At 49.2% G+C, this 20,414-nt stretch overlaps 1 long non-coding RNA gene across 1 annotated transcript; it reads right to left on the reverse strand.

Moving 5' to 3' along the window:
* Nucleotides 1-1,257: 1,257 nt before the first annotated feature.
* Nucleotides 1,258-20,200, reverse strand: LOC121164660. The gene is made up of 3 exons (XR_005885145.1): nucleotides 17,962-20,200; nucleotides 10,859-10,863; nucleotides 1,258-1,268 (listed from the first exon to the last, which is right to left on the reverse strand). It is a non-coding gene; the product is annotated as an uncharacterized LOC121164660 (long non-coding RNA).
* Between the last annotated feature and the right edge of the window lie 214 nt (nucleotides 20,201-20,414).

Consider the following 20,414-nt stretch of genomic DNA (forward strand, 5'->3'; position numbering starts at 1 on the left):
AGTCTGTCCTAGAGAATACTGAGAGCACACCGAACAATAACCATCTCTTTTGACACTCATCTTCTTCGGCCTGCGAACAGCACTTTACAGCCCTTTCACACTGTTACCTCTCCCTGGATATTCAGGATAGAAACCTCAACTCGTTCCCTTCGTAAAGACAAATCGCTACAAGAGACACATGGTTTTGCTCTGAGTGACAGCAAGCAGAGCTGAACTCAGTGTCTGGTTATGGAGACATTGGCCTCCAACCCAAGCACAGGAGCCTGGAAACTGGGCCATCTCGCCAGCTGCCTTTTATGGCTATTTCACGTCTCTTGTTTTCCTTCACCCTTTGTCTTATGCTGCTTTGCTTATCAACTTTGAGTCCATGAAGGCAAGAATCAAGTGTGATTATTACATAATATCCATGAAACCCCATACACTACCACAGTTCTAGAAAATGCACATTAAGAGCTGAGACACTTGACCTTGCCCTGTCCCACTGCTCTCTCCTTCCTGGGTCTCGGGAAGCCAGAGGCTGGTGGGAAGAGCCCCTCCCCGTGGGGCATATGAGACCCCACTCTCACAGCTCCCTGCTCTGAGCAGCAGCACATCTTCTGTCTACTGCCAGACTACAGGGCAAGGATGCACTGCCAGCCCCTTTGCTGAGACTGCCAAATGGGTGACGTTATGAGACACACATGGTGTTGAGGCAGAAATGCAGCACACAAAAGCCAAGGGCATGACTGAGTACTTAGTTACCCACATGAATACCAGCCTGAGCCTTTACCCAAACCAGTTCATTCAACCCCGCATGGCCGAGAGGAGGGTCTGCCGGGGACTTCTAGCTCCTATCCGTCCAGGATAGTGCAATCTGTGTGTGCGTGGGTACATAGGAATGCACATGTGTGTATCGCTGAGCTCATGCGCATGATTCTAAAAGCATCTCTTTATGGGTATTTGTTGTGTTTCTCTATGCAACCATCTAGGCTGCACAGTTGGCTGCCCAACTGAAAAGCACTGACTCCAAAGGCGCTTTTGTCCTCGCCTCAAACCTGCAGCGCGCGTCAGCTTGTCCTCTGGGGAAGAAAGCTCGGGTCAGATCTTGTCTCTGTCGCACCCTTCCTCAGTACCCTTTGGCAAGTGACTTTATCTCCACATGTTCCGGGTCTGTCTTCACAGTGAAGCCAATGAGGACACCTTCCTGAGGTGGCACCAGTGGGACCCTCAGAACTCTCCCATCTGAGGCCCACAGCCCCAGGGCTCTGGGGTTGCTCAGTGGACAGCAGCTTCCTTCTGCAGCGTGCTGAAGTTTTATCAGCAAAATTCCCTCACATGACGCCTTCTGCACAGGCCAAAGGTCATTATTGAAAACAGGCTCCTGGCTGAGAGCTGCCGTGTACCTGTGTTAGAATCATCTGAATGGGCCGTGGTTGGGAGCTTTCTAACTCACCCCAGGCCAGCACCTCAGAGAGAAGCCTTCTCAGTGGTCCCCCACCTATAGGTGTCTATTGTCGCGCCCACGTGTCTTACCGCCCAGCAATAAGACGCAGACGCGAGTGAAGCCTTCTGCGGTAAAATTTATTGTGCACAGCAACATGAAGAGGAAAGAGGCTCGGATCCCGGCAGGCTTTCTGCTCTTATGTGCTGTCTGGCCCCGCCTCCGCCGATGATAGGTCGGCGTCATGATTACGCAGGGTTCTGGGCGACTGGATTCGTCAGTCCCAGTGTTTACGTGCTGGCCACGCCGCAGCTCACTGCGCAGCGCTAGGCGCCTGCGCAGTACTGCGAAGGCTACGTGACTTCCACCACGCACGAAGGTGTGGCTTCTCCGGCTGGCGCCATTTTAGGCACAGCATGTGGCCAGTGCATACAGATGTGGCTTGCAACATCTCTCCCCTTCTTATACAATAGAAAAAATAAGTTGGTATGGGCCTGTCTTAGGTTGTAGACTCAAGGCGCACGATCCGTCATAGGGAGGCTGCGTGGCTTGACGTAGTCCCTGTCTTAGACCGATAATTGTCTGGGTCTATCTTACCTGTCATGGGCTACAACCGCGGTGGTTGTAAAGAGCAATGTCTCGACAAGGCAGTTATAAGAGTGACTACCCTCTCGCGTGCAATGGATAAGTCCTGCGAGGTGCAAGGGCTAGTCAGGTGCATCATGCTCGAACTCAGTGCAATGCCATAATGGCCTGAGGTGCAGGAGCCATGATGTCCATGCTCTTAACTAAACCTGTTGAAGCATGCTCAACCATACCATGGGGGAGTCACCATACTGCATGGCTAGTAGGGCTTGATGTATTGCCACACGATCTCGCTGAGCGCGGCTTCTCACTTGACACAGGCAAAAAAGGCATAAGGCACAGCCTGCACACAAGAGCAGAATCAGCACAACCACTCCCACCCATTCCTTAATATGGGAAGTGATGTTCCAAATCCAAGTGGCCAGGGTTTCAGCAACAACAGGATCCACCCATGTAAAATTAATCTGGACAATGGCAATTCTCAACTCCGACTGTAAAGTATCAAATTCTCTCGTCCAATTTCCTAAAAGATAAGAAGAAAGCTGGCAAGAAAGATTAGCAGCCGTTGAAACATTTTGAAAAGGAATAACACATAAACCTTGACACTAAAATTTTCAGGAAATGCTTGAAAGCAAAGCGTGTCCTGTAGGGGGAATAAAAAATTACTCACATTCTCCTTAATATCATCATAAGGGAGAAAAGATAAATCCAAAGAAGAAAAAATCAAGGAAACACTCGGGCTGAGTAGGCGACCGGTAAGGGTCGTGGAAAAACACTCAGAACTCCTCATCGTGGCTCAGCAATCACGGTCCTCACAAGCACCATACAGACCATTAGTTGCACCATCAGCCGTGTTTGCACTGGGCGGGGCACCATTGTCCTGTGGGATTGTAGGAGGAGTTTCTGATTGCGGGGTTGCATGAATCTTCCCCAAGTCAGATCCTCGTGCAAGCACTCCAGCGGTTGTGGAAATGTCAGAAGGCGGTGATGGACAGGAACGAGTCAATCGAGCTGGAACCCAAACCGGAACTGGGGCGTCCTGTGGAAACACACAAATGGCTCCTTGAGCCTGCCTAATAACTGGGTCTGGGCCCTTCCATTTGGACTCCAGAACATCCTTCCACTTGACCCAAGATTGCTCTTGCGCCGTGTTGAGGGAATGACGATCTGCAGCACTGAGGCCTTTCTCATCCAGCTGTAAAAAATTGATGGTGAAGAGAGCCAGGGCTAGAGTGGCCCAAGGGCTCTGACTGGCGAGGCCAAGCGATTCCCAGGTGGTTTTTTGCTTTTGCAACAATTCCTTAATAGAGCGATGAGCACGTTCGATTATCCCCTGACCTTGTGGGTTATAAGGGATGCCAGTCACTAATTTGACACTCATTTTCTGCATTACACGTGCCACAAAATCAGCAAAGGGCTCATCTGGCTCCTGCTTAACCTGTGTAATGCCCAGTTTCTCTTGCCCTTTAAGTGAAAGGGCCTTCCAAGCCTTTATAGCTGCAGTAGAGATCTGGGTATACACTGGCCATGGATATCTATTTTGATCATCAGAGTATTGGCCTTGTCCGGAAAGCATATTATAAGTCCAGGTCAAAGCATCACCGCCGCGCTGTTGATTTGCCCGGGCGGTCTCAGCCAAAAGCTCTTGCCATAGGCTCTTCCAATTTAGATATGATCCAATATTAGGGAGAACAGCCTTCACCACAAATTGCCAATCAGAGGGAGTCATATTCATTCCCCCCATACGTTCTAACAGGGACAAAGTGTAATTGGCATGAAGACCATATTGCTTTACAGACATGGCCAATTCTCGCACTAATGCTGCATCTACCTGTCTGTAAACTCTTTCCCTTTCTTCTTCTAAGACGGGGAACATATTTTGAAGTTCCCGGCGCGTGGCTGCATCGATGAAGGAAGAGCCGGCACCATAACTCATGGGCGGGGCAGATGGCGTCACAGGAGGAGGAGCCATTAGTGTAATGGCTCCAGAGCCCTGAGGCCATGGGCCGCGCGTGGCCGGCGCAGTAGCACCGCCATTCTCTTTCTTCTCCTTTTCTGATCCTCCTCTGATTCCTGCGGGTTGTTTGCGTTCTAAGCGCCTATCCCGCTTGTACCCTTCCTCAGCGTCGGACGTCTCCGAACTTGATGAGGAAGATACTGCTTTCAATTTCACCTCTATTTTTTGCTTCAAACCGGTTCTCCTCTCCCGCTCTGTTTCTGAGAGACTATCCTGGGCAGACTGAAGGGCTTTGTCACTCTCTCTGACCGCTCCCTTACGGAGGGCATAAACCCTCTGCAAAAATTTCACCAGAGAGAACCGTGCGCCCATGTCTATAACCAGAAGCGGTGGTTCCTATACCTCTGATTTATGCTCCTAGTCACCCGAAAGTTCTCCTTCTCAGAGCTCCTTACCTGTCTTTTGGCCGCAGTTCTGACTTCGTCCCGTTCAAAACGGGAGGCCCCCTCCAAGTCCCGGATTTCCGGCACCAGTTGTCGCGCCCACGTGTCTTACCGCCCAGCAATAAGACGCAGACGCGAGTGAAGCCTTCTGCGGTAAAATTTATTGTGCACAGCAACATGAAGAGGAAAGAGGCTCGGATCCCGGCAGGCTTTCTGCTCTTATGTGCTGTCTGGCCCCGCCTCCGCCGATGATAGGTCGGCGTCATGATTACGCAGGGTTCTGGGCGACTGGATTCGTCAGTCCCAGTGTTTACGTGCTGGCCACGCCGCAGCTCACTGCGCATGCGCTAGGCGCCTGCGCAGTACTGCGAAGGCTACGTGACTTCCACCACGCACGAAGGTGTGGCTTCTCCGGCCGGCGCCATTTTAGGCACAGCATGTGGCCAGTGCATACAGATGCGGCTTGCAACAGTCTATGTCTCAAATAGGAGCACACCCTACCCCCCAGCGACCCTGCTAGAGTGTCTGCAGGACCATGCAGGTCACTGTTGCCTTGGTCCAGGAGCCATGACTGGGCCCCATCGCTCAGCTCTTCCAAGAGCAAAGCATGGCAGGTGAACATCCTCCGGGAAGCGGCACTGCTGTCTCGCAGGAGCCTGAGCGTGTCTGACATCACCTCAGATGTATGAACCCTGGCGTGGAGCTGGACAGATTCAGCCAGCACGTGTCCCCTGTGTTTACTCCCTCCGCAGCTCTTCTGCTTAACAGAAAACAGCCTCACATCAGAAGAGAGCAATTCTCCCACATTGCACCTTTGCTCCCTTTGTCCCCTCCTCTCGTCTTGTAGATTTGATGGACATGAGGAGTGCCTGTGTGCAGGGCCCTGGCAGGAAGTGATGCATATTCCCCGAATTCTTCATGACACAAAGCCTTCCGGGTACCACAACTGTGTCTCTCCTTGTCTTCTCATGTGGAGGATCAGCAAGGCCACCAGGGTCACTGTCCATGCGACCAGAAGCTGTCCTCTCACAGCAGGAGACTCCTTCCCTATGGAGTCCCCACTGAGTTCCAGCCAGAATCATGGCTGGGTACAGGACAAGCCTTGGCCAGTCCTCATGGGCCTCGTGTTCTCAGAGGCATCCAAGCAGTGACATCAGCCCCCACCGCCATAAAGACCACTGCCAAGAACACAGGATGTGAGGATCTAACTTAGCTGGGCACCTTGTTCAAGGCTGCCCTCCCCAGGCAGGCTCTGGCTGTAATCCCAGTTGTCTGTAAGGGGGAGCTTGATGAAGAAAAGTTCAGAAAGCTTCACCTGCTGGGATTGGCCAGACATGGCAGAGTCTGGTTCCAGACACCCAAAGCAGCCAAGTGGCTGACCACAGCAAGCCGGGGGGCAAGGCACGGGCTTCTGCAAAGGGCCTTGAACACCAGGCTGGTGAGCTTCAATTTTCTCTCAAGAAGCAAATCCGGCTACTCCAAGGGCTCCTAGCAAATGGTGGGTGAGGTGCATATGCTAACACAACTTTTAAAAAGAGTAAATGAGAGAAGTCAATGAGAAGGTGGTTGTGGTAACACAGGAGGAAACAGATGTGGCTAACGAGGAGTTGTGGCGTGGAAGCCTTGATCACTGGAGCTGCACCAGCGAAGTCCAGGCAGGCAGGCAGGCTCCAGGTGGGGCTGCAGCAAGCAGGGCAAGGTGCTAGGAACCCAGGCAGCCTGAGTGGGACACTGGGAAAGACAGGCTTCTTGCTGTGAGGCCCAGGGCAGGGGGTACAGCATGCAGGGAAGGCCTCCCATGGGCTCAGACTGTGCAGTCCCTGCTGGGTCTGAAGATGCTCCTAGCACCTTCAGATCTCTGAGAAGCTGTACTGACTGTGCCCTGTTCAGAGAGCCCTGGGGAAGCCAGGGAAGAGGGAGGGGTGCCCTGGCCATCCTCTGGCTGTTGCCACCCCTGATGCTATTGGCCCTGCTGTAACAACCCTTGAGTAACCTCAGCATGTCTCCCTAGCCCTATCTGTGGAGCAGTTCTTCAGCTCAGCAATCCTAGGGGCCAACCGCACTGACTCCATCTCACAGACAGAGAGAGCTTAGTAACTTGCTGAACATCCAACTGTGAACACAGCTCAGGCCCTGCCGCTCTTGCCCACTATTGTTTCTCACTACCACCTTCATCCTGGAGAAGCAGCCCCTCACCCATACATCTGTCCATCTTTGCTGCAGTGCACTAAGTCTGTCTGCTCCAGGGACAAAGTGCTTGAAAATCTGGCTGCGGACCTGTCACCTAGCATCCAACCACATCCATGGAGTCGCTACTTGGCACTCGCCTCTGTTGCAGGTCTCCACCCAAGAAAGCAAATCTGGGGTTTAGGGACCCCATCGTGTGTGTGTGTGTGTGTGTGTGTGTGTGTGTTCTGGTTCCTTTGATTCTGAAACTATGTGCTGTACGGATAGACACATCACAAGTTTGTGATGTATGCTTCGGGTAATAAACATGAAACTATGATGAACTCAGCAAAATTTAATAAATAGAAAAGAGCCCATCTCCCCACCTCTGTAATGAGTGAGGATCTGTGAAAGGGGCTGGCTCATCAGGAGCTTGAGGAAGCAGCTGCCCAGGCCTAGTGTGCACTGCCTGCCTTACCATCACTCACCAACCAGGAGAAGCATCACTTTTGCCCTCCACCCTGCAGGTGCAGTGTTCCTACAGCCAGGCCAATGAGACAGTTCCCATGGACGCATGTTGTTACAATCCAGAAAGCTCTACAGAATCCATCAGCGAGGACTTGGGATGGGAAGAGCCGTTCCTTCCCAGGGAAAACAGCAGCAGATGCCACGTGTGGTCTGAGAACTCAGAAGCTCCCAGCCACCAGGCTCTGCCCACATCAGCCGTGGGGGGTCTGCAGCAGAGGATGGTGACGGGCCTGCGTTTGTGGCCATATTCCTGAGTGACTGGGGAGGGAGCTGAGACTTTGGAGCCAAAGTTCCCATATGGGCATGTGTGTTAGCATCTTCCCCAGGAATGTGGAGATCCAGATTGGGGACCTGCTCCTCGGCCCTGGCGCTGTAGACCCTCCCTGTGCTGTTTTGCTTGGTAGCTGCCACATAGGACCGAAAGCCAGTCACTTACCCAGCACAGCATTGCCTCACATTCTGCAGGCTGGACGCTCTGGACTGCAATGTCCAGCTTCTGCAGGCTACAGGACATTCTTCCCCCAAAGCCTCCTCAAAGCCCCTGGATGAGAGGCTCACCCGATGTGGCACAATCTCATCTAACTCATGGTACCAATGGCTGCTCTACATCCAGAGGCAGGTGGAGCCGAGGAAGTAGGGTGAGAACATCCATCCATGGATGTGGAGGAGCACAGTTCAGCCCGACACAAACGCTTGGCCCTGTGCGTCGCTCACAGCCCAAGTCCTGATGAAGCCCAGGTTGCTGAGGTCACACGACCCCGGCATGCGGTGGCTTCCTCCTGGCCCCGAACAGCCACGCGTCAGGACAGCAGTCTACCCCTCAGCTTCAGCTCTGGGACCATCGAGCCTCCAGGAAGGGCACAGGACAGCATGGTGCCTTTGCCATCCATGCCAGGCCCAATCTCTACACTCCCAGCACCCCAGCCCTTCACCAAGAGCAAGAGCTCTGAATGTGTGAAGGGAGCCAGAAACCCAGTCTCCATGCTCCACCTCTCCAGCCTGATCGGTGCCAACTCAGCACACTCCACTCGTTACCTCCTGCTGTGTTAGCCATCACACCCAACTGCAGCTCCTTCTGCTTGCAGGGCTACAGAAGGGCCAGAGAGGACAGCAGAGAAGGAAAAGACAGTGGTGTGGCAGCGCCCACAGCTTTGCTTCCATGGGAAAGCGACCTCATTGGAGCGCAGCGTTGTCCCAGCTCCGGCCCCAGCAACAGTGGTGAGAAGTGAGAAATCTTACTTTTGGTGGCCATCTGGGGGAGAAAGCGGCAGCGGTGACCTCTGTCTGTCCCTCTGGCCCCCTGGCTTTCTCCCTCTTGCTTCCTCTGTAACTCTGGCTTTAAATTAAATACATACATCTTTAAAAGAGAGAGAGGTGGCACAAAGCATGGTTTATGAAGGAATCCTGGCCATTTTATAAAGGACAGAGATCTGTAAAGAACTGAGTTTCAGGTATGCATTTAGCATTGAACTTGAGTCTGGGTGTTGTCCCAACATGTGACAAAGGGGGCCCTGCAGATCAACAGAGAACAATTTTTCAGGAAACGATGTTGCGGGATTCTGACACGTGGAAGGGGAAATCAGGGTTCTATCTCTCTTCTTCACAATTTTTCCAACGGGATCGCGGATTTAGAAGTAAAAATAATGAAACAGGAAGAATTCACTACAGTTTTTTTATACCCTTTAAAAGTATAAACACACCTGAATAATAAAAAATACATTTAAAGAAAAAACATATATTCAACTTCAAATACAGATTTTATGTATATAAATATATTTATACAACAGTGAAACAACAAACATTTAAGACAAATGGCAAGCTAGAAAATGTGTTCTTGAGGCATATGGCAACTGTCAAGGAGCCGGCGTCTACATTACGCAAAGACCTGGGCTCCCACACCCGGTTACTGCAGGACCTGCCGCTGGTGCCCCATGAAGTGCCCCTGGGGCCCAGGGATGGCCAAGCAGTGCTCTCAAAGCAGCAATGCCTCTGCCAGACAGGAGGAGCCCGAACTGCTCTCCAAGACACAGCCGAAGCGATGGTGGTGAGCAACAGAGCCTTGTGCTCTGCGGAATACGGGGGGAGAAACTGAAGGGAAGCAGAGAGGGGGCTGGGCAGCTTGGAGATGCGTGGGCCCCACAAGAAGGAGCAACCAGAGACAGCCCTGGTGCTGCGACCTGTGAGCAGAGGGAAGCTCAGCCCGTGCCTGTGCTAGGTGCTTGTGCTGGGTGCTTTATTCCCACACAGCCCCCACACACTTCCAATTCCTGAGTAGGTCACTGCATCCAATACAAGGACAGCGGTGCACTTGGAGACAGATGTTATTCATAGGCTCTGCAGAGATGGCAACTGCAAAAGCAGCCCAGCATACACGAGAGGTGATGCACAAGCGGAGAGTGGGGATTTAGGGTGAGCAGGAGCCCGGGCAGGGGGTGATTGAGATGCTCATGAAGTGCCTGGTCCGCAGCCTTCAAATTTCTGTGGTGAGGAACCAGTGAAAGAGATGGAACCCAAGCCAGCACCTACAGAGACTTAAAAGAACAAGACGACTCAGCAAGAGGAACAATTATAGACGCCCACAGACAGATGTGTTGTTTGCAATCACATTGTTGAAACCCAGGCATGTTTGGGAAGAGTTTGAAAGAGTTGACTTTGTCATTCATGGGGAAATAGAAGTCAAGAGCTGAAACTTCTCCAACTAGCCCCACATTAGTGACTGCTCACTGCCCTCTAGCTTGGTCTGCACCTACACCGTCAGAACACACTTAACCAGCAGAATCGTGGCCTTGTGACTGTTACTGAAGGATTACATTGCTGTATACAATGGGGGAACACTGTGTGGACGGGGTAGTAGCCTTTCTGTCTCAGGGAAATCCTGAGCCTGTGGAGCCGTATCGTTAAAAATCAGCTAATTAATTAAAATATCAGAAATGAAGTCAGAGGGACATCTGTTTCAGGAAAGGTAGGAAGGACAGTTTTCCCAACTCCTCCCCTAAGCACAATGAAAAAAGCTCTGAACAGTATATGTAGAGCAAATGTAAGAGGGCAGAACAGGTGAAAACAGAAGACCAGATCCTCAGGACCCCTGGGCTCTCACTTCGCATCAGAGCTAAGACCGTGGCTGCAGAGGCCCAGAGGCCCCTGACAACCTGCTCTGTGTAGCTGGAGATCTAGGACAGAGGCAACAAAGAAACACAACAATCTATTAAACATGCCTGCTGTATTCCAGCCAACACCATGGAGATGACCACAGGCCTAGAATATCCCCCAACACACACACACACACACACACACACACACACACACACCCCAGCAGCTTTTAGTTCCCCCTTGCTGACTGTGAGCAAACTTATCACGTTCTAGCTATGGATGTCTTGAAAAGTAGAGTGGGGACATCCTCCTGCAGGGCGACAATAACCCTCGGAATCAGCAAACAGATGGGAGCGCCTGGCTGTCCATCCTGCCTCACAGTAACCAGATGCTCTCAGCCTCAACAGAGGGGTCTAGACCTCAAGAATGCTAGCAATGCCCCGTGGTGGAGAAGCCACTTGACGGTGGGGTCAGAGGTGCGCACACAGGCAGTAGTAGGGAGGCATTTGGACCAGTCTTCCTGGATATCCTCAGAAAAGATCTAGTGAAGAGTTGGAAGAGTCCACTCACACCCACAAACGGTAAGCCCCTCCTCCACTCCTGGGCCACTCGAGACTGAGTTGGGGCCGTCTCCAAGCCTGCCTAACAGGAAGGTGTCACCGTCCTCACTTCCCCTGGAGCAGTATGTTAAAAGGGACTCAGAAAAAAGGAAAAATATTAAGAGGATCCAGAATACAATATGTGCAGACTCCATCATACTGAGAAACAGGAAGACCTCAAAGAGAGCGAGCAGAAAGTCAATAGATTCCAACAACATGATACATAAATCCGAATTATCTAAGATTTCAAAGCAGCCATCATAAAAATGATTCACCAAGCAGGCATCAGGCCGCTGTTGTGGCACACTGGGTTCAACAACGCCTGTAATGAGGGCATCCTGTATGGGCACCAGTCCGGCTCTGACTGTTCCACTTCCAGTTAGCACCTGCTTACATGACTGAGAAAGCAGCAAAAGAAGGCCCTAGCACACAACTCTCTCTCTCTCCATCTCTTTCTCCCTCTCTCTCTCTCTCTATATATATATATCCCTTTATATATGTCCCTTTCAATTAATAAATCTTTTTTTAAATGAATAAAATTTAGAAGTAGATATAGGGGCTGCAGGCTAATTTTCCAACTGCATCACTGGCATCCCATATGGAAACAAGTTCTAGTCCTGACTGCCCCACTTCCCATCCAATTCCCTCCTTAGGCCTTAAAAAACATCAGAGGCTGGCCCAAGTGCGTGGAACCCTGCAGCCTGGCTCCTGGCTTCACATGGGCTCAGCTCTGGCCATTACAGCCAGCTGACGAATGAGCCAGCAGGTAGAAGACCCCACTCCCTGTCTCTCGCTCAATCTCTAAAATACGACTTTCAAATAAAAACAGATCCTTAATAAAAAGCAGATATGAACTTGACTGAAGCAAACAAAAGTAAAACAGGACTAGCAAAGAAACAGGAAACAAAGGGCCCAGCATGGTAGCCTAGCGGCTGAAGTCCTCACCTTACAAGTGCCAGGTTCACCTATGGGTGCCAGTTCATGTCCCAGCAGCCCCTCTTCCCATCCAGCTCCCTGCTTGTAGCCTTCGAAAACAGTCAAGGCCAGCTTAGAGGCTTGTGACTCTGCACCTGCGTGGGAGACCCGCAAGAGCTCCTGGTTCCTGACTTCAAACTGGCTCAGCTCTTTCCACTGCAGCCATTTAGGAAGTGAATCAGCCAACAGAAGATCTTCCTCTCCGTCTTCCCTTCTCGCTCTATATCTGACTTTCCAATGAAAATAAATAAATCTTTAAAAGAAAAAATAAGAAAAAGAACAAAATCAACCACATGAAAAATATTTTCAGTAAAAAACATAACTGGGCCCACATGATAGCCTAGTGGCTAAATCCTCGCCTTGCTTGCACCAGGATCCAAAATGGGCACCGTTGCATACTGGCTGCTCTACTTCTCTTCCAGCTCTGAGCTTGAGGCCTGGGAAGGCGGTGGAGGACGGCCCAAAGCCTTGGGACCCTGCACCAGCATGGGAGACCCAGAAGCTCCTGGCTCCTGGCTCCTGGCTCCTGGCTTTGAATCAGCTCAGCTCCAACCACTGGGGCCACTTGGGGAATGGAAGTTCTTTCTCTTTCTGTCTCTCCTCTCTGTAAGTCTGTCTTTCTAACAAAAAAATAAAAAACACTTTATGGCATCAATGAAAAATTCTACCAGAAGGTAGAAATCATGACAGGAAATAAAAGTGAAATATTGGAAGTGAAAGATCCAATGTGGAAATAATGCAGTGGAAAGCCTTAGCAACAGACATGGTGAGGCAGTAGACGGAATATCTGAGCTACAGGAAACATCTCAGTCACACACATACACACACACAAAGGTTTGGAAAACCAGATAGTGTCAAGATTTGTGGCATACTCTCCAATAAGCAAACATGCATGTCTGAGGAAGGAGAGAACAGGTTAGAAGGCACTTAGGGTGAACAATAGCAGAGGACTGATTGACATAAGACCAGAGAAGATCTCCATGGTAAAGGCGAAACATAAGAAGAAAAGATTGAAAAACACCGGGCTACCTTCGCAGGACTCCCAGTTAGATCGCTGCTTTCTCCCCAGAAACTGCACAGGCACGGAAATATTGGAAAAACACAGGCCCGGTACTAAAAGAAAAAAAAAATTTAATCTGCCAAACCATAATGTTATACCCAGAGAAGCTCTCGTTGATATATAAAACTAAAAACAGACATTTCAAAGTCAGGTATTTTTAAAAGGATGAAATGAAAATGGCCAACAGACACGAGAAAAGGTGCTCAGGATCCCCAGTCATCAGATAAATGAGGTCAAAACCACCAGGAGAATTCACTGCATCCCAATTGGATGGCAACCTCCTGAAACTCACAAACCGACAAATCATGTTGAGCGTGTGGGGAATAAGGCATCCTAACACATTGCTGTAGGAACGCAGGCTGGCACAGACATTATGGAAGACAGCAGGGACCTTCCTCAGAACTCTGAGGACAGACCTCGGATCAAGAGATTCCAGCCCCGGAAATCTGCCCAAAGAACGTGAAATCAGAAAATTAAAGAATTATTTACACTTTATGCCCATAGCAGCTCAGCTCACAGTCAGAAGGTAGGAACTGAAGACCAGATTAAAAATTATGGTATAAACACACAACGGAAGAATACCCAGTCACAAAAAAGTAATTAAATCCTGAAAATCACAACAAAATGGATGTAAGTGGGAATCACAACACTTAGTGAAATAAGTCAGCCTCCAAAAGACAAGTATATCAACTGTTCTCATGATTTTAACGAATATGCAGAATATAAAAATGTAGTATTTATTAGCAAAATTGACATTTTGTGACATGATTTTTGTTTATAGCCACACCCGTACTTTTAAGGAATAGTTGTTTTTTTTTCTGTATTTAACAGAGTTGAGCTTATGATTATAAAGAAAATGGAAAATATGTCATTAAAAATAACTAAAAGGAAAGGAAAAAAAAGAAAAAGGGAGGTGACAGGAAGGGAGAGTAAGAGGTTGTTTCATTAGTATCTTGAAAACATATTAAATACATGAAATTTGTTTTGTAACTAAAAAAATTTTAAACTGTAATAATTAATATTTTGAAACTCAGTGGATGAGCTCACACACGGTGTGAAAGAGGAAAAGAAATTGTAAACATGAAAAACAGAAGACAAAATACACAAACTAAAGGAACGAGAAAGGGGACTAAAAAGGAGGGAGAAGGAAGAGGCGGTCGGTGGGCAGGGTCCTAAAGGGCCACCACACATGCCAAGCCAGCACAAGTCCCAAGAACGGCTGTGTAGACATCAAAGCTGCAGCTCCAAAGGAGAAAGATTGCCGTCGACACAGAGGGTTGTATTACAATCACAAAGAGACTAAGAATTCCAGATGTGCAGGTAGGCAAAAGATCCTCCACTGCACGCAAAGCCAAACTTCCAGAACTGGAAGGAGAAAAATGCCAGCTGGTATTTCAACACTCTCTTCTCATTAACACACAGGACGATTTAAAAACAACCAGTAAGCATGCAGAAGACTAACAAGAAAATTAGCTCACTTGGCCTAATTCATATACAAAGAACAAAAGTGTGTTACAAACTCTTGTAGTGTGCATGGAACACTCAAAAATAAATCTTGTGGTGAGTCTTAAAATTGAATCAAGTTGAATTTACACAACGGAAGTGATCTGAACATCATGGAATTTAATGAGACAGCAACATCCAGAAGACTCCAAAATACCGCTCAACTGCATTATGGATTCATCATCCTCATTGGGTCAAAAAAGAAAATATGATAAATGAGGAAATATTTTAATTGACAAATAAAAAATAAAACATGTTAGAATTTCCAAAGTGCAACTTGTAACTACACCAAGGTGTAAATGTTGTATCATTAACCCTTACATTAGAAAAAGAAAAAAAGTATGATCTCTATGGTAAGAAAATATTTGTTAAGTCACATTTCAATAAAAATGAAAATGGAAAACCAAGAAAATCAGTAAAAGTTGCTTGGTGAAAATATCAACAGACAAGCCTCTCGCCAGGCCACTATTAGGATAATGAACGCGCAAAACACCAAGACCGGGGTTCAGGAGACATCACTACAGACACTCCAGACGGGGAAAAATATCGTGAATACTGTGAGTAACTTAGTGACAATAAATTTGACAACACAGAGGAAATAAACATCAATTCTAAGATGAGATAGTGCTCTGGTTTTGAAAACCTATATTCAAATTGTAGCTGAGGTCGAATTCACAGCCGAGAACTTCCACAGCTCAGACGCTTTTACTGTGAAATCCTTCACAGAGGTAAGAAAGAAATATGTCTGTGAAAAGAACTCAGTTCTACCCAAGGCTAAATCCTTCTGATTTTATGGAGTCAGACAGGAACAAGCACACGCCTAGCAGAGTGTGAGCTCAACATTACTGTGAAACTAGAGAAAGGTGTGGTTTGACACCAACACAGCAGCCTCTTCTCACAACCACAGACAGGCGAGGCCCCACTTCCGTGCCACTCTGCCATGGCCTCCTACTGAAGCTGTTGTTGGATTCTCACAGGCCAGTTGCCACGCCCTTGCAGTGCAAGAACGATAAACTTACCTGCAGGTCTGCACTCTCTTGATGCAGACAAAATTGAGTTGGACCTAGACATCATTTGCTTGCTTCTCTTCTCTCCTGCCTGCTCCCTCACTGTTCTAGCAACAGCTCCGAAGAAACTGACTTTGAGATTCAGTAGAAGGAATCTGTTACTTAACTTTATCCTTGCACTAAAAATGCAGTGCTTGCACACTAATCCTTCACTGCTAAAACCTGCACCCCCTTTGGGCACTGGTGTGTGCCCGATGCTCCACTTCTCTTCCATCTCTCTGGCTTGGGATAGCAGCACAGCATGATCTGAGTCCATGGACCCCTACGCCCAGTGGGAAACTGGGAGGAAGCCTCTGGCTCCCAGCTACGGCTCAGCTCAGCTCTGGGCATTGTGACCATTTGGAGAGTGAACTATCTCACATTTTTCACACAGGGTCCACTCTCCCCTCCCTGTTTGCCCCCACTTAGAGTCTCAACCTAGCATGTCAATTACACCTTCCTACAATTCAGTTCCCACATTTTTAAAGAAGTTCCTTTCCTATTGTTTATATCAGATTTCATTTCAAGTCAGTCCCTGCAAACTTAACTGACTGACCTCCCTGGTATCAGATCAAGGTTTTCATCAGACGAGATCCAGTCATGTGAGCTCAGAGACCAAGCAACGTTGCGCGGCTTCTCCGCACGAGGAGCGAGAAGGCACAGGGAACCCAAGGCTGCGCAGGGAGTTGTCGAGATCAAGGGGGAGAAAGGATTAGGAAGAGCCCAAACAGGGTGAAAAAAGCACACAGAACTGGCTTTCAGAATGTTCAAATCACGGGCAAGCACCAATGGAACATGATTTATGCACGCACAAACAGCATGAATAAGACTTGAAAATAAAAATTGGGGGGGGGTAATTTTCCATAGCTCACTTCCTGCTTTCTTAGAGATGTATTTATTTTTATTGCAAAGTCATATATATAGAAAGGAGGACAGACAGAGAGGAAGATCTTCTAGTAAGCAACCGCCGGAGCTGAGCCAATCCAAAGCCAGGAGCCCGGAGCCTCTTCCGAGTCTTCCAAGTGGGTCCCAAGTCTTTGGCTGTCCTCGACTGCTTTCCCAGGACACAAGCATGGAGCTGGATGGGAAGTAGTGGTGCCGGGATTAGAACCAGAGCCCATTTGGGATCCTGGTATGTTCAAGGTGAGGACTGTAGCCGCTAGGCTACTGCATTGGGCCCTCATTTTATGCTTTGACACACACTGTCCAACCTTTAGATAGTGTTTTTTTCTTGGTCCCATTCTTCTTATTCTTTTTTTTGTAGTGTCTATAGTTGAAGTCTGTTATGAAGAATAAATAAGTTTACAAAGTACCTACATGTATCTCAGTACTAACATATAGTACTTACTTAGTACTAAGACATGGGTTTTAGTAGATTGAGTTGGCACAGGTTTGAAACAGAAAATATGGATTACGGTAGATGACAGGAAATATTGAATTCAAGGACAATTTATTTCTCTTTTCAAACTATTCTAGGTATTTATTTATTTGGAAAGATACATCCTGAGTTATCGCACTGGGCACAATCACTTCTTGGAGTCAGTGAGGACTACTAGACTCTTGCGATGCAGGGGAATGGCTAACCAAAAGATGCTACAAGAACACGAAGCCAGACAAGGATGCAGAATCACAGGAGGGAGGGTCACTTGGGGACGTTAGCCAGGCGTAGGACAGGACTGGCCCTTTCACTGAGGTCAGGGAAGTGAGAGGCCGCGAGTGAACAATGCCAAAGACCACGTGATTCACGCTGACAGCCTGAACAGCTTCAGAACACGACCGACAGACCCTCCTCTTCACAGGTTCTGACAATGGTCACAGCTGATTTTCTTCTTATTGTCCCTACAAGTTTCCTCTTGTCCTCGCTCACACCTCGCTTGTTTGCATCCGTTAAGAGTGCACTCAGCTAGGGAGGGCAATTGAACTCAGTGATGACTCTGCTGCTTGGTCACCACGTTCCAGATCGGAGTCCCGTTCTGCTTCTGACTCAGTTTCCCATCAACATTCACGTCATGTCAGATCAAGCCACTTCTGGGGAAGACCTGGATGGCGCTCGGGGCTTCCGGTCTAGCCTTGGGCCCACCACCGCTCTTGTGGGCATCTGGGGAGTAAGTCAGTGGGTGAAAGGTCTGCCTTTGTCTATTTCCCTCTTTCTGCCTTACAGATTTAAAAAAAAAAAAGTGTTATCTTTTATACACTACAGCATGCTCATCTCAGCCGAGTAAGTAGCAAGACTGCGCCATACTCCGACTCCTCACAGTAGGACCTTTGCAGCTCCCCTGCTGCACCGCCATGGCACTTTGCAGGTGTCTGCGGTGTAACAGGAACAATGGGGAAACCAAATACAACTGAAGATGTGAGGAAGAAAGCGCTGCCTCCACCCACTGGGTTTTGTGGGAGCATTGCATCCATAAAATAACCAATACAACAACAGGGATCGTGTTTAGACTATCCACTCCCTATCAGTTCCCTCATAAGCAAGATACACACTTTTAAATACCGTATGAGAATTGTCTTTACCACACAAACACCTAAAAAGCTACTTAGGGAAAGATGAGCAGGGTGTTTTATCTTTACAAGAAGAAAGGAAACTGCCCAGGGAGCACTGCCCAGTGAGGGCGGACAGCAGTTCCCAGCCCAGGGAGCACTGCCCAGCACAGAGCGGACAGCAGTTCCCAGCACAGGGAGCACTGCCCAGCACAGAGCGGACAGCAGTTCCCAGCACAGGGAGCACTGCCCAGCGCAGGGAGGACAGCAGTTCCCAGCCCAGGGAGCACTGCCCAGCGCAGAGCAGACAGCAGTTCCCAGCACAGGGAGCACTGCCCAGTGAGGGCAGACAGCAGTTTCCAGCACAGGGAGCACTGCCCAGCACAGAGCGGACAGCAGTTCCCAGCACAGGGAGCACTGCCCAGCACAGGGCAGACAGCAATTCCCAGCACAGGGAGCACTGCCCAGCACAGAGCGGACAGCAGTTCCCAGCACAGGGAGCACTGCCCAGCACAGAGCGGACAGCAGTTCCCAGCCCAGGGAGCACTGCCCAGCACAGAGCGGACAGCAGTTCCCAGCCCAGGGAGCACTGCCCAGCGCAGGGAGGACAGCAGTTCCCAGCCCAGGGAGCACTGCCCAGCGCAGAGCAGACAGCAGTTCCCAGCCTAGGGAGCACTGCCGAGGGAGGGAGGACAGCAGTTCCCAGCAGAACCTGACTTCCCTGGGACTGCTTGTTGTTCCTCAGAGCCAGCTCTGCCCTGGGATGGAGCAGCTGTGCCTCCCAGGGGGTTAAACACATGTTGCTCCTGACGAATAGTTTGTGTGTCTGTTCTTCTATGTTCCAGAATGAGCTCATTTTAAGTGGCAAAACAATGCCACTGGTCTTGGCCTTGGAGTCCTGTCCTGGTGAGGGCCGTTTCTCCTGCCTCTCTTACCCAGTGTTCTGTTTCCTTGGGTATTTTTACTGCCTTTCCTTTTGGGGTTTTATTGAGGTGAATGTTTGGGGCACTGGGGAGAACCGAGACTCCTCCCTACAGAATCAGCATTAGTTTATACCAAGTGCCTCTCTCTGGTATGTAGGACTTAAGCTTTTATATTGAATATTGTACGACAATCTAGAAGGACCAGATGGGGAACACACACTAGGCCCAGCTTGGTTCCCAGTTTATTGCGATGAATGCCTGCTTTCTCCTTGTTTACATAAAGGTGGGATTTGTGGGGAAGGGTCTGCTTTTGCTTAATACTTTACACTCTTCATTGTATGTTCCTGCAAGACTCCCAAGTTTATAGGAAAGGCATTTACCATCACACTGCCCCTCTGAGATCAGCCCAGATGTTGTCTCCTAAATTCAGTGCCATGAACACTCAAGTTCAAGTCCATCTGGGGTGGCAGATCCCCTTGGGACTAGCTGCCTACCTGCCTTTCCCCTTGCTTATATTTCTGGCTGGGAAAATAATTTACACAGCTACCAGTTCTTCTGTGCCCTTCATGCTTCGATAACTTAAGTGAGAGTATTGAGTGCATTAAACTGCTATTCCCGTTCTATTAGAAAAGCAGGAAAAGAAACTTCACCTGCTGCTTCTCTCCCCAGATGCCTCAAAGGCCACAGCATAGTGGGTCCAGACCAAACTCAGAAACCTCAATCTACACTTCCCATGTGGGTGATAGGGACCCCAAGTAGAGCATTTGAGCTGCTGCCCGCCCTGACACACACACACCTTAGTGAGCTGGTGTGGAAGCAGAGGACCCAACAAAGCACTATGGTGTGGGGTGCCGGTGTCCTAAGCAGTGACTCGCCTGCTGCCTCACTTTCCTCCGTGGCTGCATTAGACAGTCATGTACATCCTTAACCATCTAATCAGAAGTCCTCATGAGAACCGTCTTCTAAGAGTTCTGTACAGCTGGTGTTCTTGAGTTGGTTATTTCCAGATTGTAGAGAATTTGTGATTTGATTCCTCTGTCGGTTATCATTCAACTGCAATATGGACACAACAGCAGTGGAGGCTTGGGTAAGGGCTGTGTTTCTCATTCCCAGAAGTGGCTCCAACTGAAGCCCCACCCTACCTTTCCCTGGCCCATCCCAAGCGTGCAGGTCAATAGTCCTCGTGGTGACAAGAGGGCTGCCCCTTCCCAGGAGTCTCATCATCATACATGGCAAGCAACAAAGGTGGGTCCTGATCCAGAAGCTAAAAGCTTTTCTAGAACCTACCATTATATTTCTTTGGCTAAAATGGTGTCACATTTGCAGTCTGCTGGGGGACATTGCTTCCCTAACAAGTGCTAGATCTCTCCACCGCAACAGGAGGGAGGGCCACGGCAGAGCCTGCCACGGCAGAGCCTGCCACGGCAGAGCCTGCCACGGCAGAGCCTGCCACGGCAGAGCCTGCCACGGCAGAGCCTGCCACGGCAGAGCCTGCCACGGCAGAGCCTGCCACGGCAGCTGACCTCTCATTCTGAGGACATTGCAATCTGCAAGTGCCTGAATAAATCCAACTGCTACTTTTTCTATTCTTTTTGTTCTAACACACCTAATCCATATGAAGCCCTTTTGTGATTC

Source organism: Ochotona curzoniae, unplaced genomic scaffold (assembly GCF_017591425.1).
Source record: "Ochotona curzoniae isolate NIBS_2020 unplaced genomic scaffold, NIBS_Ocur_1.0 contig_883, whole genome shotgun sequence".
Classification (NCBI taxonomy): Eukaryota; Metazoa; Chordata; class Mammalia; order Lagomorpha; family Ochotonidae; genus Ochotona; species Ochotona curzoniae.